This window comes from Colobus angolensis, unplaced genomic scaffold (genome assembly GCF_000951035.1).
Source record: "Colobus angolensis palliatus isolate OR3802 unplaced genomic scaffold, Cang.pa_1.0 Scaffold360, whole genome shotgun sequence".
NCBI lineage: Eukaryota > Metazoa > Chordata > Mammalia > Primates > Cercopithecidae > Colobus > Colobus angolensis.
In genome coordinates, this window is record NW_012116933.1 from 1,267,730 (window position 1) to 1,295,175 (window position 27,446).

The following is a 27,446-nucleotide window of genomic DNA, read 5'->3' on the forward strand; positions in this document are numbered from 1 at the left end:
ACATATGATGTATTTCCAGTTGTTTGTGTCTTCTATTTCTTTGCTCAATGTTTTATAGTTTTCAGATCTTTTATCTCTTTAAGTTTACTCTTAGGGTATCTTGACTTTTTGTAGCTATTGTAAATGAAATTTTCTTAATTTTTCAAATAACTCACAATTAGCATATACAAGTGCTGATTTTTGTACATTAACTTTGTGTCCTACAACTTTACTGAATTCATTTATGAGTTCTAGCAGTTTTTTGGTCAACTCTTTAGGGTTTTCTATATTTAAGATCATATCATCTGAAAACAGATTACTTTCTCCTTTCCAATATCGACGTCTTTCATTTCTTTCTCCTGCCTAACCGCTCAAATACTTCCATTACTATGTTGAATAGGATTGCTGGAAGTGTGCATCTTTGTTAGGTTCTTGATCTTAATGGAAAAGCTTTCATTTTCTTCCCCATTCGGCATACTACTAGCTGTGGGTTTCTCAACTATGGTCTTTATTGTGTTGAGGTACATACTTTCTCTATTTATTTTGAGAGTTTTTATCATGAAGGGATGTTAAAATTTGTAATGTGCTTTTCTCTGCATCTACTGAAATTATATGGTCTTCGTTCTCTTTGTTAATGTGATGTATCACATTTATTGATTTGTGTATGTTGAACCATCCCTGCATCTCTGGGATGAACTCTGATCACAGTGGATGACGTTTTTAATATGTTGTTGAACTGGGCTTGCTAGAATCTTGTTGAGAATTTCTGCATCTAGGTTCATCAGGGATACTGGCCTGTAGTTTTCTTTTTGTTGTATCCTTGTCTAGTTTTTGAATCAGGGTAATGCTGGCCTCATAAAATGAGTTTGGAAGTATTCCCTACTCTCTAATTTTCCAGAATAGTTTGAGAATTAATATTAGTTGCTCTTTAAATGTTTGATAGACTTCAATAATGTAGCCATCAGAAACTGGGCTTTTTTTTTATGTCAGGCTTTAGTAGTTCAATTCTCTCACTCATTGTGGTCTGCTTATTTTTTTCCATTTCTCCTCAATTTAATCTTGGTAGGTTGTGTGTTCAAGAATTTATCCATTTCTTCTATATCTAGAATTTGTTGGTATACAGTTGTTCATAATAGTCTCTTGTGATCCTCCAATTCTGTGATACATTAGTAATGTTCCATTTTTCATGTCTGGTTTTACTTATTTGAGTCTTTTTTTTTTTTTTTCTTAGTCTAAAGGTTTGTTAATTCTGTTTATCTTCTCAAAAAAATTTCACTGATCTTTTGAACTGCTTTTTTAGTCTCCATTTGTTTACTTCTGCTCTAAGCTTTATTATTTCCATTCTACCAATTTTGGGTTTAGTTTGTTCTTGCTTTTCAAGTTTCTCTGAGTTGCACAGTTAAGCTGTTTATTAGAAATCTTTCTTCATTTCTGATGCAAGCATTTATTGCCATAAACTTCCCACTTAGAACAGGTTTCACTGTGTCCCACAGGTTTTGGTATAATGTGTTTCCATGCTCCTTTGTCCCAGCAAACTTTCTAATTACCCTTTTAATTTCTTCAATGACCCATTGGTTATTAAGGTGCATATTAACTTCCATGTATTTGTTGGTTTCTAATGTCTTTCTTGTTGTTGATTTCTAGTTTTATACAGTTGTGATCTGGTAAAATACCTGATACCATCTCTAACATATGATCTTTACTGGAGAATATTCCATGTACAGTTGAGAAGAATGTGTATTCTGCAGCTGTTAATGTTCTGTAAATGTCCACGGCGTAGTTTAAGTCTCATGTTTCTAAATCATTTGTCTATTGTTAAAAGTGGATGCTGAAGTCCCTACTACTGTTGTACTGGAGTCTATTTCCCCCTTTAAATCTAATAATATTTTCTTTATCTATTTGGATGTTCTGGTGTTCAGTGCTTATTTATTTACAGTTTTGTTCTTGGCGAATTGATCCTTTTATTATTACATAATGACTTTGTCTCTTCTTACAGTTTTTTACTTAAAGCCTACTGTATCTAGTACAAGTATGGCTACTTCTGCTCACTTTTCGTTTGCATTTGCATGGGGTATCTCTGTCCATCCCTTCACTTTCAGTCTATGTTTATATTTAATGATGAGGTATGTTCTTGTAGGCAACATATAGTTGGGTCTTTTTTTTTTTTAAATCCATCTAGCTGCTCTGTATTTTTTAATTGGGGAATTTAATCCACTTACATTCATGGTTACTACTGATAAGTAATAATTTACTCATGCTATTTTGTTTTCTCAATATTTTGAAGATCCTTCATTTGATTCTTCCCCTCTTGTTTACTTCCATGGTTTGGTGGTTTTCTATAATGCTAAGCTTTGTTTCCTTTCTCGTTTGTCTATCTACTATAATTTTTCTTGTGGTTACCATGGAGCTAACATAAAGAGTCTTATAGTCACAACAGACTATTTTAAGCTAATAACAACTTAACTTTGGTCACACAAAAATAATCTAGACTTTTTCCCCTCACCCCCCTACCCCGCCATGTTTAGTGTTTTGATTGCTATAATTTACATCTTTTTTTTTTTTTTTTGGAACGGAGTTTCGCTCTTTGTCGCCCAGGCTGGAGTGCAAGAGTATGATCTCGGCTCACCACAGCCTCCACCTCCCGGGTTCAAGCGATACCCCTGTCTCAGCCACCCAAGTTGCTTGGATTATAGGCATGCACCACCATGCTCAGCTAATTTTGTATTTTTAGTAGAGATTGGGTTTTTTCATGTTGATCAGGCTGGTCTCAAACTCCTGACCTCAGATGATCCGCCCACCTCAGCTTCCGAAAGTGCTGGGATTAGAGGCGCGAGCCACCGCGCCCAGTCACATCTTTATCTATCATGTGTTCCTCAGCCACTAATTGTACCTGTTGATGTTTCTGACCTTTTTAACTTTAAACCTTCATATTAGAGCACTGAAGGAATTACACAGCACCATTATAGTACTGGGGTATTCTGAATATGATTATGGATTTGCCTATATTGATGAGTTTTGCATTTTCACATATTTTTAAGGTATTAATCATTCTTTCATTTCCTATTATTTCCTGTGTTTCTGTAAGACCAGTCTAGTGGTGATGAATTATGTCATCTTTGCTTGTCTGGAACGTCTCTATTTCTTTTTCATTTCTTAAGGATAGCACTGCTGGATATATTCTTTGCTGACAGTTTATTTATTTATTTATTTTTTTCCCAGCACTGTGAATATGTCATCCCACTCTCTCCTGTCTTGTACAGTCTCTGCTGAGAAATGTACTGACAGTGTAACGGGAATTCCCGTATATGTGACGTAATGTTTTTGTCTTACAGCTTTTAGAATTGTGTACTTTTGAGAGGATTTTGGGGGGTTGAATTTTATTGGGGATCTTTTTATTCCTAGATGTCCATAACTTCCCAATACTTTCTTCCAAGAAGTGAAGAAGAGAACACACAATCTATTTAACCAAATGGGTGGTCTATGCCTTTCTTCACTTCTTCTTTCTCTGGCACTCCCATAATATGAATATAGATTTGCTTAACGGTGTTTGGTAAGTCCCATAGGCTTTCTTCATTCTTTGGTTTTCTTTTTTTTTCTTCTTCTGACTGTGTTATTTCAAAAGATCTGTCTTCAAGTTCAGAAATGCATTATTCTGCTTGTTCTAGTCTGCTACTGTGGCTCTCAATTGTTTTTTTTTTTTTTATTTCATTCACTGAATTCCTCAAGCTCCAAGATTTCTGTTTTGTTTCTCTCCGTAATATCTTTGTTCAGTTTCTCACTCAGCTCATGAATTTTTTTATTAATTTCGTTAAATTGTTGAATTCTCTTACATTTCAGAAGTTTCTTTAATGTCATTATTTTGAATTATTTTTCATGCATTTAATAAATATTCTTTTCTTTCGATTCTGTTACTAAATCGAAAGGTTTAAGGTGCATTGTGGTGCCAGGTTTGGACACCAGGTTTGGAGGTGACAGGTTTCCGTGCTTTTTCATGATTCTTCTGTCTCTATGTTGGTATCTGTGCATCTAATGAACAATTGCTTTTTCCAATTTTAATGAGCAGCTTTCATAAGAAGAGGCTTTTTCCTATTGATGGGGCCTAGCGTGCTGATTGGAAATGGTGTGTTGGCTTTGGTTCAGGGTGGACTCAGCAGTGTGGTCTCTATACACATTATTCAGCTGGAATCCTCACCTGCGATGTCCGTGATTATCTCAGTGACCTAGTGTGCAGGAGACCATGACTGTGGTGGCATGGTTTTTCTGGAGTTGGGGGCAACAGGCTGGTTGTTGGCCAGGCACATGCTGATACAGCAGGCCAGAAAGGTTGTACGATGGTCTTTCCTGAATGGCAGGGTTACTGCTGGGCTGGCTATCAGTCCAGGGGTAGATGCATGCAGGTCTGGAGGCTGTGCGTGACTCTGGTGATGCAGGGTTGAGCTGTGGATAGAATGCCTCCAAACCAGCTACTGGACTAAAGGCAGGCAATTGTGGCCCAGCAGCTGTGCAGAATCCTCCAGTGATACAAGCAGACAACCTTTGGGCCAGCTGTTCAAGCTGGGAGCAAGTTCACGCAGGCCCACTAGCTGTAAACTACTCTCTCCCTTGGGGTGGGGCCACCTCCAGGCCAGCTACTGGGCCAGGGACAGGTGTACACTAGTCTAGTGGCTGCACAGGGCTGCCCTGCCATGCAGGCCCACCTGCTTCCCTGGGTAATAGGCAGCCTTGTGGGTTTAGGCATCAGGGCCCCAGTAGTAACTTTGAGCCTAGGCTCCAAGTAGCCAGAATATTAATGCTAGAGGCACTTGTGTGAACTTTGCGGAAAGAAGGCAATGCCTCTGGGATACAGAGTGGCTACCGGCCTCCAAGTCAGAAGCACTCCAGATGTGGGCTTGGTTTCATCACAGTTGTGCCATCCCTCAGCTGCTCGGATTGCAGGGGTGCAGAGTGTCAAAAAGGTTCCTGCTCTGGGGGAATGCAGCCACATGTACTTTCAGCAACTGTTTATGCTGGACCTGGGACCTGCGAGGACTGGGGAACTCTCTTATAGCAGTGACTGCTGGCATCTGTGGCGGTGATGAGTTCTGATGATTCCCAGCTTACCCTCCTTCCTAGAAGAGGAATCCCCGGCTCCGATTCAGTCCTGGCAGGGGAGACAGTATGGCAGAGACAGCATACTTTGCTCTCCTCCCTGTGGAGCTATTCTTGACTCTATGCTCCATAGGGACTTTGCCGTTCTCCTGGTGCTCTCCAGTGCATTTCCTCAGTCACTCCAGATAAAATAAACTTATTTATTGTTCTGGTTCCTTTTCACGAGGGGGATGAGAGCCAAGCAACTCTAGTCGGTGATCTTGCTGACATCACTTCCCATCAGTCTTTTTAATTTTAGCCACTGTGATGGATGAATGCTCTAATGTGTTCTTCAATGAGATGAACAGAATAAAGCTTTGATCAAACTTGCACAACCCAGACCACCACCCCTGCCACAATCATAATACCCAAAACAGAATCACATCTGCAATCATATGCAAAGTACACATTAAAGAACTCTATGTTTCTAACACAGAGGCTACCACGACTTGTCAGACATGTGACTCCTACCAAAAGCTGACCTGTGTATCTGACTGCATGGGGTGTGGCTCCTGCCACCTGGACAGACTGATTACGTCGGCCAGTTGACCCCTCTTCCTGGGGATATCAGTGGTACCTCACTGTTGCTGATACTTTTTCAAGTTGCACTGTTGCTGTTCATCAGTCACCTACAGCCACAACCTTGTGGCCCCGGAAACTAATCTGTGTCATATTTCTTACTTTTCCAGGCCATCTATAACCTGACATAATGCACCTTGATGGTTATTAGATGGCCCTTCCATGCTCCTTAGCATCCACAAGTATCTGGTATTATTGAGCACTGAAATCCTCCTTAAAGATGAATTTTAAAAGATTTCTAACTCTGCCTCCCTCATCTACTCCTGTTTCACACACCATCTTTAGGCAGTTCCCCTTCACAGCTGCTTCCTCAGTAATGATAAGGATAAAAAATGCAGGCGTTATACAGACCTATTTTAATAATTCAGAATTCTACCCTGACTATTCCTGGACATGATCCTTCTTTCTTTCCCCAATGGCAACTCCAGGCTGAAGATAATAAGAAATAACTAGCTGAAACACAGAAGTAATGAGGAAAAAAGATAATCTGCAATCAACCATTTCTTGAAATAGTTGAAGGTGCATGCTCTTTGTAACAATTTTAGCTAGAAAACTTAGCACTATCTTCTAATGAGGCACTTCAAAGTTATTTCATGAGGCAAGCCATTTTCACAAGAAATATACTATAGACACAAACCAGTCACAATGTAGTTTATTAACAAATTTCAACTGTCCCTATTCCACTTGTGTCCTGGAAGTGACAATCAAGAGATAATAAATACATCCAATTCTGACACTAAAAAGTATATAAATACTTTAAAAACGTTCTACTTAAAAAATTTTATCATGAAATATATAAATGTCTAAACACAGGATTCTAAGATGTAAAAAGATAGGCTTTATCTCATCTAATTCTACACAATGTAGTATCCTAATGTGTAACTTCACATTAAATTATCTCTATTAAAATATAATAAGCAAATGATTCTGGAATTTTATTTGCAAAGATTTTCCCTATATGAACTTCAGTAATGAAGAAGGAGTTAATTTACTTTTAGCATAATATATAAATGTCTTCCTTTAAAATGCATCATTTTCTCTTTTGAATTTAGAGTTCTATACCTTAATAAACCCATAGGAGCAAATATATCTCTGATAATGTTTAGCTAGAACTCTCCACATGCCCTTTTTCTAATACAACATGATTTACATATGAGTTTATTAAATGCATATTTTGCATTGAACACCCATTTGTTCACTACGGGTTATTGAATTTACACATAATTAATATGCCTCTTTTACTTCTAAGGAGTATAGTTTTATGGCATGTTACACTATGCCAAATCTCTATGTCACCTACAATAATAATATCTACTAAATATTTACTATTTTTAAATTATATTAAAATGTAAAAGACCTAGAATGAAAAAAAGCATTATCTGCAGAGATTTTGTTTTGCCATTTTGGATAAAAAAAACTATCCAAAACAATAATACAACATATACATTGAACTGAGTATCAAATTAGGAACAGCCTTCATCCCTTTTTATATTATCTTACTTTTATTACATAATTAGTACATGTTGTTTTAATTAGAAAACACATAATAGAACTACTGATACTAATTGGGTATATAAACTCACATACATTTTATACTCATGCTCATATAGATTCATATAAACAAAAGTATAATTTAAAAAATAGTATTTGTATCAAGTATACATTCTTTTCATAACCCTTTTCACATAAAATCATGCCCCTTACATATGAAATCCAACTCATGTGTTTGTATTTAAAATATTTCTCAAAGTTTAAGTATTATCAACTTTTATAATTATTCAAGACAATTATGTATTGCAATACACGTTTTAAAAAGAAAAAGAAAAAGCCCAATTCACAGAATTTCTCAAATGCTTCAGAAAACAAGCCTAACTACGTATTCTTTGGTTTTCATTTAAAATTCCTGGCAATAAATATTAGCCACAACTAATGAGGGGGACAAAAGATTTTTTTTTTTTTTTTTTTTTTTTGAGACGGAGTCTCGCTCTGTCGCCAAGGCTGGAGTCCAGTGGCGCAATCTTGGCTCCCTGCAAGCTCCGCCTCCCGGGTTCATCCCATTCTCCTGCCTCAGCCTCCTGAACAGCTCACCACCACGCCCGGCTAATTTTTTTGTATTTTTAGTAGAGACGGGGTTTCACCGTGTAAGCCAGGATGGTCTCGATCTCCTGACCTCGTGTTCCGCCTGCCTTGGCCTCCCAAAGTGCTGGGATTACAGGCCTGAGCCACTGCGCCCAGCAGACAATAGATTTTAATTAAGTCTTTACATAATATAATGTCTTACAAAGTAGTTTCCAAAGTAACATTTAAAGACACTAAAAAGTCGCACTATGATAAAAAATTATATACCTTTGCTAAATATAGCATTTTGAAACATTTCCTGCCATATAGTAATCTTTGATTACTTGGAAAGAAATATCCTATTGATATTGTGCCAAGGAAAATTACCTGAGAAATTTGGTACATTCTGTTACCAAAGGACTATGTTAAAGGAACAGAGCATTAAAGTCATAAGACGCATCTGAGCTGTGTGCCTTTGGAAAAAGCATTTAACCTCTTGCAAGCTAAATTTCTTCTGCAGTAACATAGAGTTACCACTACCTTCAAATAGTTCTTTGGAGGATTACAGTTAGTTATAATTTAATGGTTTATTAAATTATTGTATCTCCATTTTTAGAGGTATTATGAAAACCAAATGTATTTTTTAGTCCTTAGATGAATCGAACTGTTTCAAGCTAAAAAGTTTTGGTTATTAAATTAAAAACAGCATTCTAGCACACATCTTGGAGCCCTGCCCATTTATTTGAAAAAAATATATAAACATATTATTATACTATAGATCAGAGGTGGGCAAACCACAGTTGAGGGGACAAATTCAACTAGCTGCCTTTATACACCAAGATTTATTAGGATACAGCCAAGCTCATTATATTATGTATTAGCTATGGCTGCTTTTGCATTATGGCACTAGAGCTGAATAGCTATAACAGAAACCCTATAGCCAACAAAGCCAAAAATATTTACTATTAGCCCTTTACAGATAAAGGATGCTAACCCTTGCTATAAATTGTTCTAAACTGAACAGTGCATCCAAAAAAGATTAGAGGACAAAAAAATGAAAAAAATATTAAAATATGTACCTAAATGTAATCCCTCATAACACCAACCCAAAATCTTAAAAATCTAAACCCAATTGCAATCACAACTAAATATGAAGATTTTCATTACATAAAATTTTAAAATACACAAGCATATTACTAGTTTAGAGTAACAAAGTATATCTTATTACCTCTTAAAATTAATTTAACCCAATTAATGATTTCTATTTTTAAAAGTACTTATATCTGCTTTATACAAATTATGTTTTTACCTGCTAATGGCTTGTTCCTCATCAGTTATTCCAGTCTCCCTGAATGCCCTGTTTGATTCGGCCAAACTCAAGGCAATTGCTCTCTGAAGATCATCTTTATCATCTCCAGTGAGATCAATCACATCTGAAAAGCAAAACTATCTTTCTCAAAATTAAAAGTAAAACAAAATGAAAGGTAATTCTTATTATGGAGATGTTACATCCAATAATACTATTTAAACCAGTCAGTACCAACTAATTTTGTATTTCTAAAAGCCTATCTAAAAATAAATGTAAACACATTTTTAACTGGTTATACTCAGTAACTGGATGATTTTTTTGATAAAATATACCTAAAGCAGTAAGTAGAAATATATTTCACTGCAGAAAATCTCCATATTTACTATGAGGTCTTATTAAAAGCTAATAAGCAGAGAGACTGCTGAGAACGGTTTATCAACAAAAATTGAAATCAATACAATTAAACATTTACATTTCTGCTTTCTGAAGTTAACCCAATTACATACACATTACATTCTGTCCATACTACTACCATCTAGACATTACCAGATTACAGTAATTAACAATTTGCCCTCAAAAATTGATGTTTCAGAAACTGACCACAGATGTACATTTACATACACATATTTTAAATTCTGGAAGAATGTGCCAAACTATTAACAGTGGTTAACTCTGAGGAAAAAAGTTATAGGAGGAGGAAGTATAAGAATCTTTTATTTTCTATTTAAATACTTCTACACAATCTGAATTATTTAATAAATATGCAGTCCTTTTAATTTAAAACAAGATTCTCATTTCACAAAAATGAAGAAATATACAAGTGAATGAAACTAGCCCTCTTCTAACAGAAAATAATGGCCTTGATGCTATTAAGTATTAATTCTTTTTCCAAAGAATAAAGGTTACAACTAATACCGCCTTCAATAAAAATGACTTTTAATCCAATTTCCCAATATATATTGGTCAATTTCCCCCAGACGATGCCAATGATAAATACTCCCATTATCATTTAAACAATGATAGAAACCATAGTATACTGTTAAGTAGGGAAGTGGTAATAGGCGATTATGATCAGAACAATATGATCAGAAACAGAAACTATCTGTTATTATCTTTTCATGGTTGGGATTATGCTTATTTGTATTTTGGACATGTTTTGCCTTCATTTTACTTATTTGTATTTTATCTTTTAGAAACAGGGTCTCACTGTGTCACCCAGGCTAGAGGGCAGTGGCATGATCATAGCTCACTGCAATCTCAAACTCCTGAGCTCCAGTGATCTTCCCTCCCACCCCAACCTCCAGAGCAGCTAGGACTACAGGCATGCACCACTTGGCTAATTTTCTTTTTAATATTTTGTAGATACAAGGTTTTGCTTGTTGCCCAGGCTGGTGTATTTTAGACATGTTAAAAATGTTTTCTTTGTAATCATACAACTTTAGAAGAGGAAAAAAAAAAACAAAGAGGATAGAGGATGGATAAGGTGGCTTTATTTTACCATACGGCTATAAGGTTTTACATAGATGCTAGAAAAGCATATTACATATTTAATGAAAAACGTAATATATATTGATGTTTTCCAGAGTCTACTTCTATTTTTCTCCACAGGTTCTCTAAATAGTAGCTTGTAAGAAGATTTAAAATATTAGAAAGAATACCTGATCATGGAAGGAAGCAGTGGTGCCTTTTTTAATGTCTTTAGAGATTATAATAAAACTTCACAAAAGTATATTAAGTACAGCCCCCCCAAAAATTCAAGCAAATAAAATGTGAAAGATTTATATAGCATAGTAATTGAAATGGTGAATCACTTTACAGACAACAGCAGGCCAAAGGTTTTATAAGTCTGGTTACAAAATCCAAGCCCACCCAGACCACAGCTGAAGATGAGTGTAACCCAGAACTGGACAGTTGAGCATAAATACTGATGAAGCAGCGAGGAAAAAAAGGTATGGAATGCCTCATAAATATGAAAGCTATCTTGTTTATTAAAATGGCTAGAACTTAGGTAAGTAATGAAAGGATAATGAAAAGTGGAAACAATTTGAAAATCACAGAGAAGCAGAAAAACAGGGTTTAGGTATGTGATTAATCAGCAGTCAGATTCCATTATCTCATTCTCCTAAGTTTACTTTCTTCAACTACAGAAACTAAACATAAAAAAAAAAAAAACAGAAAAACTATCTTCCTTATTCACTGGCAGTTAGGGTTTTGGATGAAATTTAGGCCTCATCCATTAGAATGCACTAACATGAGATACGGAAGGCAGAGTGATGGGGGGAAGCCATTATCCTGTTGCCTCTGGCTGTTTTCTCTAGTGTGATTGAAAAGATTTAAGTTGTTCCACAGCAGTATTCCAGGCTCCAATTTCCAGCTTTAAGAATGTCAAGAGATGGAATATAAATGGCAACTAGACTTTGTATTCCAACTTCCAGGCATAGCTCAGTGGCAATTACCTAATCTCGGCTTCCTGTTTCCTGGGCTGCAGCTATAGAAGTATGTTCTTGAACTCAGTAGTCCTAGAGGCCGCTTTCCTAACTGTGACAGAAGTAGCAGCTTCCCTAACTGATCAGTCCTGCAAAAGGCTGAGCTAGAGCTTTCCTCTAGTACTTCCAGTGATTTTTTTTAAAGAACCTAATCTCCCCTGTATTAAATTCTTTATTTGAAAATTTCTAGAATGTTTACTGTATCATGACTGAAAAGTAAAACAAATGGGTTACAGCCAAAACTAATTTAAAAATAGCAACAACTTACACTTCACCTTTTCCTAATTTATCATTGTAATTCAAGCAACAAAAAAGAAAAAAAAAAAAAAGATGTGTTTTTTCCCCCCAACGTATTTTATAAATGAAATCACTGAAGTTCTGAGAAATGATGCACATCATAAGAAGACAGAATGGTGCACAGGCTTCAAAATTTAAGTCTTCTAACTCTTAAATCCAGTGGTCTTTCTGCCTTGCTAGCAGTTCTTCAAATATGTTCCATTGATCCTTGGGGTCCCCAGGGCCCCTCTGAAAAAAGGGAGGAAGGTCCTCCAATAAAAAAATAATAATACTCAGATATTATTTGCCTTTTGTACTGTAGTCACATTTGCACTAATGATGCAAAACAATATTGAATGAAACTGCAGCATCTTAGCACAAATCAAGGCAGCAGCACCAAGTTGTGTAATTCATTGTATTAGTCAAAAAGACACACACTCACTGTTTTAAACAGAAGCCAAGTCCGTTTCTTTTAGAATTATGTTCTTGACGAAAAGATTAAACCTAATTTTATAAAATCTCAAACCTTGATTTATGCTTAATTCTAACATACGAAGTACACATAAAGTACTTCTGCGATATAGCCACAGTATGCTGTTGCTAATAACTAGTGCAAAATGAGTTACAGCTCAACTGATTTTTCCCATGGAATGCAATTTTTATTTAAAAGGAAAACTAACAAACTACAAACTAGAATTATTCAGACTTCAGTATTTAGCAGATGTTGTCTGAGAAAAAAAGTGAGCCTGTTGCTCTAGGGAAAACAAATGTATCTGTTGACAATGATTAGTATGGAATTTTCAAGTAAAAATCTAAACTTTGAAAAACCTGTTTCTACCAGTGTGAGCCTGATATCTTCTCAATACTTAAAGGCTTGTATATGAGTGGTGATATTAACAAATTCAACTTTTTCTTATAGTAGACATTCTTCAAGCATTTAAAAAGAAATCTTTTCAAATTACCAATGCACAGTGTTACAAAATCATGCATAGGTAAAAGATCCATTCAAAAAGCAAGAAACATTAACGGATTTTAATGTAACATAATATGAAAAGGTCATTAATACCACTATAGAATAACTGATGAGATTTCGAATTCCACATCACACCTAATCTTTAAGAAATGACCATCTGTTAAGTTTGGGTAGAGCATTAAAAAGAATATCCATTATTATCTGATAATCAGTTAAAATACTCCTCCCTTTTCTAAATTATTATCTGTGTAAAGCCAGATTTTCTTCACAAACTTCAACCAAAACAACTTACCGCAACAGAATGCAAACCTTCAGAAGCACGTTGGAGTTTTCCTCTAACATGGCAGACATTCAAGACTTGCAAGAATGTAAAGCAATGTACTCTTCTCACCATTTTGTTTCAGAAAATGTATTTTTCATAAAATATGTTATTCAAACATAACAGATTGATATTTTAATATGAATTAATAGCCTAAGCTTTTCTAGTTTTAATTTCTAAAACAGTAAATTTTATGTACACAAAAGCTCTGAGGTCCTCAATAACTTTTATGAGTGTAAAGGGGTCCTGAGAGCAAAAATAACAAAAATCACCATCTATTCCATGTTCTTAGACATAAATGTTTTTTATGAAACAAATCATAATTGAAAATGGTTTTCTTTGGTTTTTACAATGTGATTTAAAAATATCTGAAATAACTGGCAAAAGATAAAGATTAGGAGACTGTATGTGTACAGTTTCTTCCCTCATGCTCCGGGAGGAAAAAAAAAAATCAGAAAACCTGGTTACATGATCCCTGCATGGCAATAATCATTTTGACAAAGCTAGTGTTGTAGTAGTAGCAGCAGCAGCAGCTCTCTTTAGATAGAATATTCACTCTCCATTTTGCCCCCACCCCCAACTTGGCTAGCCATACACGTTCACATTATCTTCCTTGCCCTTGCATCCTTGCGTATCTTGTACCTTACATGGCTGTAAAAGGATAAAGCTGCTTGTGGCTAGAATGACCACACTAAATGGCTCCAGCTACTCTAGCCTCTCCTAGCAGCTCCGATAGCGAAGGGTTCAGTATATAGGCACACCTGTACCCCAGCTGGGAATCTGAGCCTCCAATCCCTAGGGGTATAGAGGAATAGTAGTCTTTAATGCTGGAAAAGCTGGTTGAGACCAGAGACTAATGGTCCTTAACTGAAAAGCTGGGACTTTTTCCTTTAAGCAATGGAGGAGATTTATTATTTTAATTTCATTGTAATTGTAGCAATTTTCTCCATGATCTTCCTATTACTCCATAAAGCTGCTTCTTTTCATAGGGTATTTTAGAACAATATGACAATCTTGAAAGATAGCTGAATCCTGAAAGATCCCTCATATACGGTCCTCACATACGATCCTGAAATATGCCTCACATATCAAATGCAATCCTGAAAGATACCTCACATACCAAATTCATGTAATTTTAAGACCAGTAAATGAAAGTAAAATGTTATTTCAACAGACTGGTTAAATCCAATTTATTCTTTTTCTGGACTTAGTGGAATAATGATTTGTGTAAAACATGTAATGAATTATCAATTTATAATAAAAACTAGCGCTCAATATTCTCAAATGCTTACAAAAGAAACAATAAGTCTGGCTGTAAACAGCTTCTAACTGATAAAAATCAGTTATAAAAAATTAGCCTTCGTAAAACTTACATCTCAATGCTAGAGCATTATTAATACTTTCATATCTGTGTCAAGGCAAGACCTTGGTAAAACACTAAAAACATTATTTGTAACCAACCCTCCCTCTAGTATTGGCGTGAACACAATTCAATAGCACACACATGGGAAGAGTTAGCTGGGTGTCACTGTATAAAATCATGTTACAAATGCATCTAAGCAGCAATCTACATTTTTAAGAGAGTCCAAATTAAAACATTTTTCCTGTAAAATCAGAAATATATACCAAAACATGATACTCATCCTACTAAATCTTTCACTTTCAAAGGAATACCATTTGAGTAAAACTTATACACCAACTACCAAACATTTCTCTGCTAACTCCAAAATACATGCTAGTCATCAACTTATCAATGAACTAGACTTCAAACATAATATGTGCATTGCTCCTAACTCATAATTCACTTTCCCATGGAAATATTATATTAAATGGGAATGTGAATTATGTAAGTGAATCTTACTTGAACCTCAGGTTTCTAAGTAAGTTCACAAAAGCCTACTTGGCCCATAATCTAGTTGAACTATTATATATGTAAAGATTTTGAATTCAAAAGGAAAAAAAGAGTTATTCCACTGTTTTCCTTATCTATATAGAATAAACCTATGGGAAATACTTGAAAAAAATAAGCCAAGTTTATATTTACTGTCAGCAAAGATTTCTAAGTAATGGAGTGTAAGAGCAGAAAAAAACTGGGTAGTGAAGTTTGAGAAGAGTTGCAATAAGAATATGTAGCAGGGCAGGAGTAACTGAAGGGAAAAGTCTACAGATAAAAACTGACAGATCTGCAAACCAAATGGTTGTTTTGGGAGATTGATAGAAGAGCTATGAAAAGAAAAAAAAAACAAAACAAAACCCTGGACCACGAGAAGAATAGAAATACCCTTAAGAAAGAAAGGCAAATATGAACATCAGGATGTGCAGCAAGAGATCAGAAACGAGAATGCTGCCACTCCTACCCTCACTCATTCAGCTTCAACAACGTTGTGTCCTCACCACTCATCTCGAGGGCCAACACACTGCTGCATCAGGCCCTGGCCTGGGATGCACAACTTCCAGAAAGCCAAAAAGTTCATGCTCACACTTCGTTCAGGTGTCTGTACAAATATGAGCTCTTCCACACTACCTAAAATCACATATTATCCTATGCCCAGCCCACAAGCACACCCCCACCACCTTCTTTGTCTACCTCCAGGTCCACGGTTCTTCAGGGACTACTTATTACTATCTGATACTGTTTGTTTACTGTGTACTGTCTTCCTTCTATGTAAACTGAGACTCTGGTTTCTTAATGATCCAGGAAAGTACTTGCTATATATTAGACAATAAGTATTTGTTAAAGAAATAGGGAATAGAGCTAAACACTGGTGAGTCATCTTTACAGTGGCACTGATTAGAAGATGAGAACATATCATAAATATTTGTTACAGAAATAGGGAATAGAGCTAAACACTGGTGAGTCATCTTCACAGTGGCACTGATCAGAAGATGAGAACATATCCTCCATCTATTCAACACCTTTCAAGTGAAAGGGCAGACAGCATAGTAAGGTATCATGTTGCAAGAATCTTCAAAGCCAGAAGACATAAACAATATAAAGTGTTTCCCACTCCACTCTCCTATTCTCCCTTGCTCTCAGCTTCCTTCAGATGTTCCTACTTTTCCTATTTTCTCACTGTTAAATTCAGATTCTCTAACAGAGTGTTGTAAATTAGAACTTTCTGTGATGATGGAAATGCTGCATTATCTGCACTGATCTGGTAGCCACCAGAATTACGCATTTCAAGTGCAACTGAGAAACGGAATTTCAATATTATTTCATTTTAATTGCCACGTGTGACTAGCGGCAACTATATTGAACAGCTCAGCTTTAAATGGTCTAGTTCTGTTTCTAATAATAGCTGCTAAAATCACAGTGGCAGCATTGGTAAGTAAGGAAAATGAGTAGTAAGGGAGTCATTCCAGAGTTTTGTCATTAATTCTACTGTTTTTCACTTTTTATTGTGAAAACAAGTAAAATTAATCTCCCATGTTAGTCAACAAAAGTACAAAGACCATGGCTATCATCCTAACCCAAAACTGAAGAAAAATCGAGTTATACAAGTCATTCTGCAGTTCATATCTAACAAAATGCATCTAATCAATCTGAAGCATCTAATTGCACCTATCAGTTGGACCTAATTTTCACACCATTTAGCATCTCACGTTTTAGGCTTCATCTTGACTTTCTGTGAGTCATCAAAAACCGTTTTACATCTTAGAAATTCCTAGGGAAAAACTGAAGTTACCTGGGCAGTGGGAAAAGTATCAGTGTTCAATTAATAATATCTTAAACTTTTTAGCATAGGGGAATCATCCTAAGAATAAAAGCACTAGAATTGGATCTATTTATCACAGTTTAAATCACTATTACTGTAGCCAAGCAAGATAGCCATAACTAGAATTCTAGGATAGAACCTCCAGGTTTTCCTCCCTTTCTATGTCATCTTTCCAAATAATTCAAGGTGTTTTAGAAAAAAAAAAAAAAAAAAACATGGCTTATAGATGTTTCAAGAGTCTTACCACCTAACACTCATTCCAAGTCTTATACCAATTTCTCTAAAACTTAAGTCAATATGTGGCATTACTTTCTGTGTTAAAATTACCTACCCAAATTCCTCTTATCTTTTGATCACTCAATTGTAGCAAATCTTGTTCTGGAGAGCATATACTGTTTTTTTCCTGTTTTAAAAATGTTCCAAAGAATTTAATGGTCACAAAATAAAAAGCGTTACTATTAGATTTCAAATTGGGCGAAAACCCTGTATGGTCATGTCTATGACAGAGTTTGCCATGACACAAAAACTTGGCAGAATCTCTCCTCTGACTGCTAATCACATCTATAATGCTCAATACCTGGCACTATGTACTGGTCTCATTTTTATTTGTGTTTTTGACAGCAAAACTCCAAAACAATTTTATTCTCAATTTACGCCAGGGACAAGAGGTACTCATTTGACAATCTATAGTATTTGATCTGGACAGGATATCCAAATAATAAAAAAAGCTACCTAGAATGTTTGCTAATCATAGTACAAATGATTTGGGCTTTTTCCCAGAATTCAACAGAATTACAGTATGGAATGTAATCAAGTAATATAAAGACATCAGGTATACGACTTCTAAACTCTTTTTTATGCAGAGCACAAGCTTTCCCTGATATGTCTCCTTTCTTTCTCAAAAGTAAAAGGTAAAAAATACACCAAAAAGGCATATAATTGTCCAACTACTGAAAATACATTTACTTCTTCAATATTAAAGGAAGGCTCACAAATTGTTTTTCAAATCCAGTGACATAATTTAGTTTAGCCTCTGACATACCAGGTATGCATAAACAAAAATTTCTCCATATGCCCCAAATAAAACTTCCATGTGATATTAGTTTAAAAACTACATTTTTCTAGTCAGCAAAAAAAGAAAAAAAAAGTTTTATTCCTTCTAAAAGAAAAAGTCTATTGTAAACAGTGATATGCCAGCTTACATCAACAGGAGGCATATGTATTTGGTATTAGAGATTTTTATTTCAGAAGACAGATGTTTTGTCAGCACTGCAACCAACAGATAATATACTTAAAGTTAGCGTGACTTTGTTTCCGCTTTAGCCCTGGTTTTAAGAGATTTTATACCTAAAAAAGAAGAATGGAAAAAAGTTGAAAATAAAAATCCCTGCCATATTTGAAAGAATTAAATGAAACTGTGTCAACCTTTAAATAACAATGTATTTCATACAAAATGGAGAAAGTGTTCAAAAAGGGTTTTTACATCTACAACAATCCCCTGAAAACTCTCACACTCTGATCTATTCTTCTACATTCCTACAGCAGTTAGGTAGATTTTTTTTAATAGAGGCCTGTATGTGAATATATATCCGTTTGTAATTATTTTCTCTTTCCTTCCCACATGTTTTACCATACCTTCCAAGAATTAAAAATACAGGACTTCATTTCTGCTCAACAGTAACTGCACAGTCACTTAAAGAGTATTTTTTTAATACCTGCTGAAACACATGACATCTCCTCACTTTCTCAGTTTTAAACCATGTAACACTGTATTTGGACACTACTGGCAGGAATGTTTAATGCAAAAGTATTACTGTTACTCCATCAGTTAATTTCTTTTTCTGGTTTGATACTATCATAGTACAATCACCACATTAAATTCCTACAACTGTTTGCTGTCAATAATCTCAAACCAACTTTATGGACACACTATCCCAACTGGCATCCTGATTAGAGGGAAAGCACTTAATACATATTATGTATTATGTGTTTTATGGATAAAGAAACCACAACAGCAAGCAATTTACTCAATATGACAATCAATTGAGATGACATGAGAAACTTCATTTCTCTACTTTCTATTTCAAGTGGAAAATAAAATTACTTCGTGAATATTTTTCAAGAGATCCACAAACACACAAAAAAAGTTTTAATTATCAGCAAATGAGACACATGCCTCCTGAAATTAGGTCGCCTTCTCCCTAAGGGAACCTATTCAAATTTTATTTGTCCTCCATAATATTTTCACTATTCCCTATCTAAAATCTTAAACAAGTGTAACCACTTGCGTTATGCAGTATTTTCTCACTTTGCACAGCAAATATTTTCTTTTGTGTAGGACACATATAATCCTAATTTCCCCCTTTTATATAAATAAACTATGTCATGTCACCAAGTATAACATCTATATTAAGAGTTCACAACTAACAACAATGATCTCTGTTTAGTCAATGTCCTGTTTGCTTCACTTAAACCAGGAACATAGTAGGCAAAATTATCCTTCTCCCTTTTATCACCCATCTAGTTTCTTTTTCCCCTTGAGTCTTGGAACTTTGAAATATCCGAAATATTATTAAATACTCATTTTCTGATATTTATACCACTTCTCTTTCAACTTTTTGCAACAAACTTCTCAACTTCATTCCCTTTCATTGGTTTTGAAAGAGCTTTACTGCACATATTATCAAAAATAACTCAGTGAACATTTTTTGAGCACCAATAATGTTCAAGGAAATCATTTCAAAATAACAGAGTGCTCATTAAGACAGAAGCATGCCCTGGATGCTGGAGAAGCACTTGGTCCTAGCTAGAGGCCAGGAAAAACATTCTCCAGCAAGCAGCTCTTTGGCTAAATCTTTCAAGACCACAACAAATTAGGCGAGGGAGGAAAAGGCCAGAGTGCATTCAAACAGAAGGAACAGCACATGTAAAGACAGAGAAATTAAACAGCACTGAGTACGAGAGAACTTCAAGCCGTTCTGTATTATCACAGTGTTGAATGACAGGAGGAAAACAGTGGAAAATGAGGCTAGAAATGTGGATGGGGGTCAAGTCACAGTTTGCCTTGAACTTAGACACTAAGTAAATGGGTCTGTCTTACAGATGCTGCAAAAATTCTCCCATCACCTATTAACTGAGACAGGAATATTCTAGTTTTCTCTGACACAAGATCATCTGTGTAGCAAAAATACCAAGGTTATCCTGAAAACTAAAAATTAAAATATTTTATCAATAAACATTAATAACCATCTACGTAAATGAGCTCTTTTCCGGTTGCTTCCTCACTTTGAGAATGTCTACAAACAAAATAAGAAATTCTCTCCAAATATATGTCAATAATCAAACTTTGTAAATCCATAATGCATAAAAGTAACTATTTTTATGTAGTACAATTATTAAACTAAAATGAGACATGGAGGTAACTGAACATAGTTTGAAAAACTGTGTGCTACACAATTATAAAGTATTCATATTATGAAGAAAAACTTAAGTCCCACATAGAATCTTCCACATGTATGTATTTGTGTGTATCTCCAAAACACTTTTTCCAAGTTTTCTTTTTTTTTTCCTTTTGGATGAAAGGCAATTTCATTACACAATAATAAACTTCTTCGCCAAAGCTTCGTTTGGAAGCGGGGAAAAGGAAAGGGAAATTTTATTAAATGGTAAACCTATCAGCAATTAGAAATAATACTTTAACCTCAGAAGTAATACTAAAGCCTCTACCAGCACTTAAAATCTACAAAATAACTGTGCCCATTAAAAATTCTAGCTCTTCCTTTTATGAATATAACTGCAGCTATTCGATTATTTCAAAGCAATAAATACTATATGAAATGCTCTATGAAAAACCATATAACTTACATAAAATCTTTTCCTTATAATCTGAAAAAGATAATATATGCTCTTTTCAACTACACTAAAAAGAACCAAGGTTAATAGAGTTCTTTATTAGTTCTTTATCTCTGCTTAAGCAACATTAATATATTACACCAACAAAAGTTTTTCAGTATGTTTCTATTAAAATAATACGAAAAGAAAGAAAACTTACTTGTATCTGCCTGGCTTCCCACACTGATGTATCTATCATTGCCAGGAAGTGCTGTTTGGTAGTAAGTTGTATCCTCCTGCTGAGGGGTCTTAGCATTCTTCGCAGTAAGGAAAGCCACTGCTAATTCCAAGTTTCCATTACTATCCTTCAAATGTCAAGAAAAGAGTATCAAGTGTTTTGAAATAACTTTATACAATATTCTCCATGACTAACACTCTAGAACAAAATTGCTTTAGATTTGCAATTAATCTATATGATTTTAATTTTATAGTGTAAATGCATCATACATAAAGTATACAGTATCAACAGTAATACCTTTTTTACTAATTAAAACTACTGATACAATGTAAAAATCCATCTCTAATTTCTTAGTCTTCATTACTTTCCTATCTGCTTAATAAGAGTCAATCACAAACTTCTACTTTTGAAAAAATAAACTAAAAAATGTCTTCTGGAACTTGCCATACGAAACAGTGCAAAACGGGTATTTAAATTAGTACTTCTACAAACAAGGACAATAAAAGGTATTCCTTTTAATCCGGGTGCTGGATACATACTTAGGGGCAAATTTCAGCAAAATGTCAAGGACTCACAGGAAGAAAATGGCAAAATGTACTGAAGGGCTTGATAATGTGGAACTATGGAAAGACATACAGAACTCTGGACAGAAATACTCAACATTGTCAAGATGACAATCCTGCTCAAATTAAACATATACATTTTACACAGTTCTCATCAAAAGCATAGCCAAATAAAAGTATTCTAAAGTTCATTTCGAAGAAAGCAGATGCCAGAATAAGAATTTTTAAAACAGCAAAATGAGAAGAGACTTGCCCAGTTACACCTTTATATCCTCTGCACAACTGACAAATAAAACGCTAGCTCTAAGACAGTTAACTGAAACAACACAGCAAACCCAGATATTCATAACGAAGCTATCTTTGTAACAGAAAACAAGAGCATTGGCCAGGCGCAGGGGTTCACGCCTATAATCCTGGCACTTTGGGAGGCTGAGGTGAGTGGATCACAAAGTCAGGAGATCAAGACCATCCTGGCTAACACGGTGAAACCCCGTCTCTACCAAAAATACAAAAAATTAGCTGGGCGAGGTGGCAGGCGCCTGTAGTCCCAGCAACTTGGGAGGCTGAGGCAGGAGAATGGCGTGAACCCGGGAGGCAGAGCTTGCAGTGAGCCGATATCGCGTCACTGCACTCCAGGCTGGGCGACAAAGCGAGACCCCGTCTCAAAGAAAAAAAAAAAGAAAACCAGAACATGAAAGGTTCTGTAAGTTCCCTAAGAACTTAGACATGCACATGGGTGTAATAAGAAGCCAGTAGAGTGTTTTGAAAAGCAACGACACAGTAAGCGTTTACTCTGACTATATATTAAGAATAGGCTACAGGAGAGAAAGGGCAGGAGAGAGCGTCCAATATTATTGCTGTCTTATTAAATGTGGGATATGACAGAAGTGGGATCAGGATGATTCCAGAATTTAAGGACCGAGCAGCTGGCAGAATAATGTCCCCAAGATCTACCCCAATTCTAGCAGTCAGTGATGAGAGGGGTAAGGGTGCAGTTTCAAAAGCACCACAGCTTTCAAGCATGCTATCTGTCATGATCATTAGACAATTCCTAAGTGACTCATCCAAAATGTAAGATACACTATAGTTAAATAAGTAATTTAATAATAAAATAAATCGCAACGATGGTTAACGTTTATTGAGCACTTACTATATGCCAAGAAATGTGCTGTTTTTCATATATTACCTCATATAGTAATTTTAAAAAACAGCAGGAATTTACACAACTTGAAGTTCATTTGCTTTTTAGAGCTAAAAACATGTTCTCAAATGAAAAGTACCGAAATTAATCAACGACGTTATGGTGCCCAAAAGTAGACTTCTTGTCAGTATTTATAGTGGGCAACAATTAAGGTTTAAATACACTCTTTTCCCCCAGCTACTGGCAACTGAAACAAAAATTTTGGAAAATTAAAAATACCTATGCTTCACACAACCTACATCAAAGGAAATGTGGATAAGACTTCATTCGAGCTATATATTTTCTCAGATAAAAAAAAAAAAAGCGAACTCCCCAATTTACCCTGGCAAGGTCAGAGGCTATGGCCTCATACTAAGCAATACATAATGAAAAAGGCAGTTTCTGGAAACAAACAAGGAATTTAGTAATGATATTTATCAGAATAAAAAGGGACTAGCAATTATCTAAATGTCATAATCTCTGCTTCCTCTCCAAATACTTACAGTGGCTTCATACACCCCGCATTAATGCTCTAAACATGACTATTTCATGATTTTCCTGATGGGAGAATAAGGTGAAGCAAAGCTTCTAGTAAAAAAAGCATAAATTAAGTGTGGCACCCTGGGATCAGGCTGCCTTGGTTTCTATTCCAGGCTTCTCCACATACAGGCTGTGTGATCTTGGGCAAGTTACTTTAACCTCTCTGTTGCTCATCTTTTCAAAAGGGGGATGAAACTAATACTTATCTCATACAGTTATTATTAGGATGAGTTAGCCCACATAAAGTACTTAAAATACTGCCTGGTAGTACTAAATGTTTAAGCAGTACTACTTATTATTATAATGACTTTTATTATAAACATCTGATAGATTATTTCTAAAAATGAATAAAGAACTCTAGGCTTGAAATCGAGTTCCAGAGGATTGGAGCTGTGTATATAACTGCAATGGCAAAAAAGCTATATTGTTTTTAGCCTATAGTAGTAATATGCAAATAAGCTTAAAATACTGTACAGTTCTGTTTCTTAAATAGCTTTCATTCACTCTTTTTCAATGTGAGTATCCATATGATGTGACTCATTTGGATGTCTGTGTGAAAATGAAGGTCCAACTAAGATACGACCAAAGTGACACATTTTAGTTGTTGCCTGTACTGAAGTTTGAAATTGAACGTTTAACTTAGGATGTCATTAGCTGAATGGGTACAAATTTATATCTCTGCTTCTCGGGAGAAGAAAAATGTAAGCTTTCAGCCTTCTATTAATTTTCTACTTTTCCCTTCTCTTACAGGTACCTCATCCTCTAATACACCCCCCCTTGCACCCTCATTTAAACTCTAAAATCATAGCTCGTAAGTAAAACCATCTATTTGAATTAGGATTCACATCCCACTATTTTGCACAAAAAGCATTTCATATATAGAAAGAGATTATCTGTCACTCTAAGGTATCATGGACATCAGACTGCTGAAAGCTAACATGCTCAAAACTGCAGTTCGTTAACTGAGGATTTTACTTTACAAAGTCCATTCCTGTATCTCTAAAACTACCACGTGGTATAACAAAAAAAAAAAAAAAATCAAATATACACACTAGAGATGAGCGTATAGCACAAACTGTGTATCATAAAACAGAGGTCATACCTTCAAGGCTTGCTGTAGTATCTGGGTGTCATTAATCCCAGTAATTTCTCTCAGTTGATTCAAAAAGGTTTGCTGGTGCTAGAGGGAGGAAAAAAAAACAAAATCATTATATTCTCAACTCTGAAAATATACTAGGAAAAGAAAACAAATGACCCTTGGTTTTCCAAAACAAACGACCTTTGGTTTTCCAAAACAAACAAACAAAACAGAATAAACTAGAGTAAAAATGGAAAAAGAACTTGAGAAAGGCCAATTTCATTTTTTTAGAAAGAATGAATTATGCTGTGGAGAACCCTTATTTCATTCTCATGTTTCAAAAAGGTATCTTCTCTACTCCCCAATAAGTCTTATTTAATTAGCAGTTTCTGTCTTTTTCTTCAACCCCTCATTTACGCCATCTAACAAGAAAAGGAGTCTTATCCATGATGGTTAAGCACAAAGAGAGAAACATCCTTGGAAAAGACATGTTTTGGCAAGACATAACTCAGTGGGTAATTATCCCATGGAGATCCTCAGATCTACTTTAAAAAGAGGATCATTTCACTGTCCAATCTGTCATAAAAGATTCTAAATGGAATAGATCATTTGCCCCCATTTGCTTCAGTTCTTTATATGCTATTGGCCTACATAACTGAATACATATTACATTGTATTGGAGGGGACAAGATGTAGAGAGACAGGATTTCACTATCAAACTCTTGGATGGCCCCTACATAAAAGCCAACTTCCTCCTTATATCTCTGTATTTCTTAAAGTTCCCAACACTATAAAACAGTACCATAAATAAATTAATCACAGTGGATATGATAGGAAAAGCAAACCTAGTCAACAGAATAGGATCTATTGAAATCTTTTTTAAAAAGATGTTTCACATTTATCTCAGTAATAATTCAGTCAGGAATCTTCAATGGATGCTAAAACTACTGAATGAAAAGTTTGATCGTGAACAGAATATTTACATCATTTAAAATTCTCTTCCACAAATTATAAAGGGAGAAAGAATGACTTTATTTTGTTAACAGTGGTGAACCCGTACAGGTCTACAGCAAGCTCACTTCTTGCCTCTTCAGAAGACAGAATTTGACCAAGGGCCATAAGGCAGAGAGAGAGACCAAGGCAAGTTTTTAGAGCAGGAGTGAAAGTTTGTTAAAAAGCTTTAGAGCAGGAATGAGAGGAAGGAAAGCATACTTGGAAGGGGGCCAAACTGGCAACTTGAAAGATCCAGTGAACAGCTGACCTTTGACTTGGGGTTTTATACACTGGCATGCTTCCAGGGTTTGCATTTCTTCTCCCTTGATTCTTCCTATAGGGTGGCTGTCCACAGGCGCAGTGGCCTGCCAGCACTGGGGAGGGGCTGTACGCACAGTGTGTTTACTGAAATCGTGCCGGTGCTCACTTAAGGCGTTTTTCCCTTACCAGTTGGGTGTTCCTAAAGGAAGGTCATACATCAGTTGGACTCCACCGTTTTGCCTCTTAGTGCATATATGCTTGAGCCCATTCACTCAAATCCGGGGATCTTATCAGGAAGCTGCTGATCACCAGTTTCAGGTGTTTCTATCTATTGGGAGACTGCCTTTCCCTGGCGCCCGCTGTGACCAATTATTATTATTTTAGAGAGACGGTTAGTTAATAACAGCCTGACCACCACCTAATGGTTGCCTGACATCCTGGGGGGAGGCCCTCTTCTGCCCTGCTCATGTCTGACTAGCTACCTACTGTAACAACAGTGCAAAACCTGACAGTCACCACCTTAACCAAGAGATCAAAGTTAGTATTACCAACCATGGGATACAACGGCAGTGTGTGCCTCCTGACACTCTATAATCTGTGATACAGCCCCGGCGAAAATGCACAACCTAAATCTCATCTTGAGGAAGCATCACACAAACCCAAACTGAAGGACACTATGAAAAATAATTATTCTATCATCTTCAAAAATGTCTATGCCATAAAAAACAGGTGGAGTCTCCACCCTAAAGAAGACTAAAGAAGCATGTCAGCCAAAGGGGGAGCTGACTGCATCCCATTACAAATGTTATGCAGGATACTGTTGAGACAACTGGAGAAATATAAATATGCACAGCTTAGTAATGACATTTTATTAATATTAGATTCTTGAATTTGAGAACTCCAGTATAGTAAGAGAGTATCTTTTTTATTAGGAAATATATCCTGAAGAATTTAATGGTAAAGGGGCATGATGCCTGCAACTTACTATCAAATGGTTTGGAGAGAAAAAAGTTATGGAAGTTCTGTGTACTAAGTCTTGCAACTTTAAATTTGAAATTTCAAAATAAAAAGTTTTAAAATGTTCTGCATTCAGTTTTCTTGACATCAAATTGTAAAATAAAATTTAAGATATTGCAGCCCAAATATCTTTTACAGAAATCATCTGTATTAGGTAGAAACTATATTCAGCTACACACAACAGATTCCCAACTAAACAGCAGCTTCAATACTCTGGAGTGTCTTTCTTTTCAAACTTAGAAGACACAATGGGCAGTTCAGACCTAGTAAGGACACCCAACATCAAGTCTTTATGTGGACCATGCATCAGAATGTCTGTCACTGCGTGGTCTCCTCCTCCACCAACCTCCTCCTCCACCACCCTGTCCAAGTGCTAGGTAGGATAAAGAGAAGGGCAAAAGGACAAAAGGTGTCTCCCAAATGAATGAGACTTCTTTAACATGCCCCACCTACAAACTTCCACTTATACAAGCCTCACAAAGCACAACACATTTGCATGGCCACTCATGGCTGCAAAGGAGATTGGGAAATGAATTTTTCGGGTGGGCAAAGTCTGCTGTGAAAATGAAATCAAGGTTCTGTTATCAAAAAGAAAAGATGTTCATTGCATAGACATTGGCAGTGTCTGCCATGCCATCAAGGAATTTTCACTTCCATAAAATTTTTTTACAGAGCTGGGATAACCAAGACTATCAAACAATACAATACATAATAAAGTACACAAAGTCATATAAAATGTCAGGAAGTTATCAAAATGGATGAATAAAAGAACTGCCAAATTTACAAAGCTGAAATGAGAAAAATAAACTTATCTTAAACCTATCAGTTTTGGCCAGGCGCGGTGGCTCAAGCCTGTAATCCCAGCACTTTGGGAGGCCGAGACAGGCGGATCACGAGGTCAGGAGATCGAGACCATCCTGGCT

General features: G+C 35.7%; 1 protein-coding gene across 1 annotated transcript in view; it reads right to left on the reverse strand.

The window, feature by feature from the left end:
* USP25 (ubiquitin specific peptidase 25) overlaps positions 1-27,446 on the reverse strand; it is a 144,110-nt gene that overhangs the window by 90,548 nt on the left and 26,116 nt on the right. The window contains exons 2-4 of the mRNA XM_011953426.1: positions 24,277-24,354; positions 20,874-21,018; positions 9,053-9,176 (exon numbers count right to left, since the gene is read on the reverse strand). The gene's annotated coding sequence lies outside the window, so the exon portion shown is untranslated. The remainder of the gene's footprint in view (positions 1-9,052; positions 9,177-20,873; positions 21,019-24,276; positions 24,355-27,446) is intronic.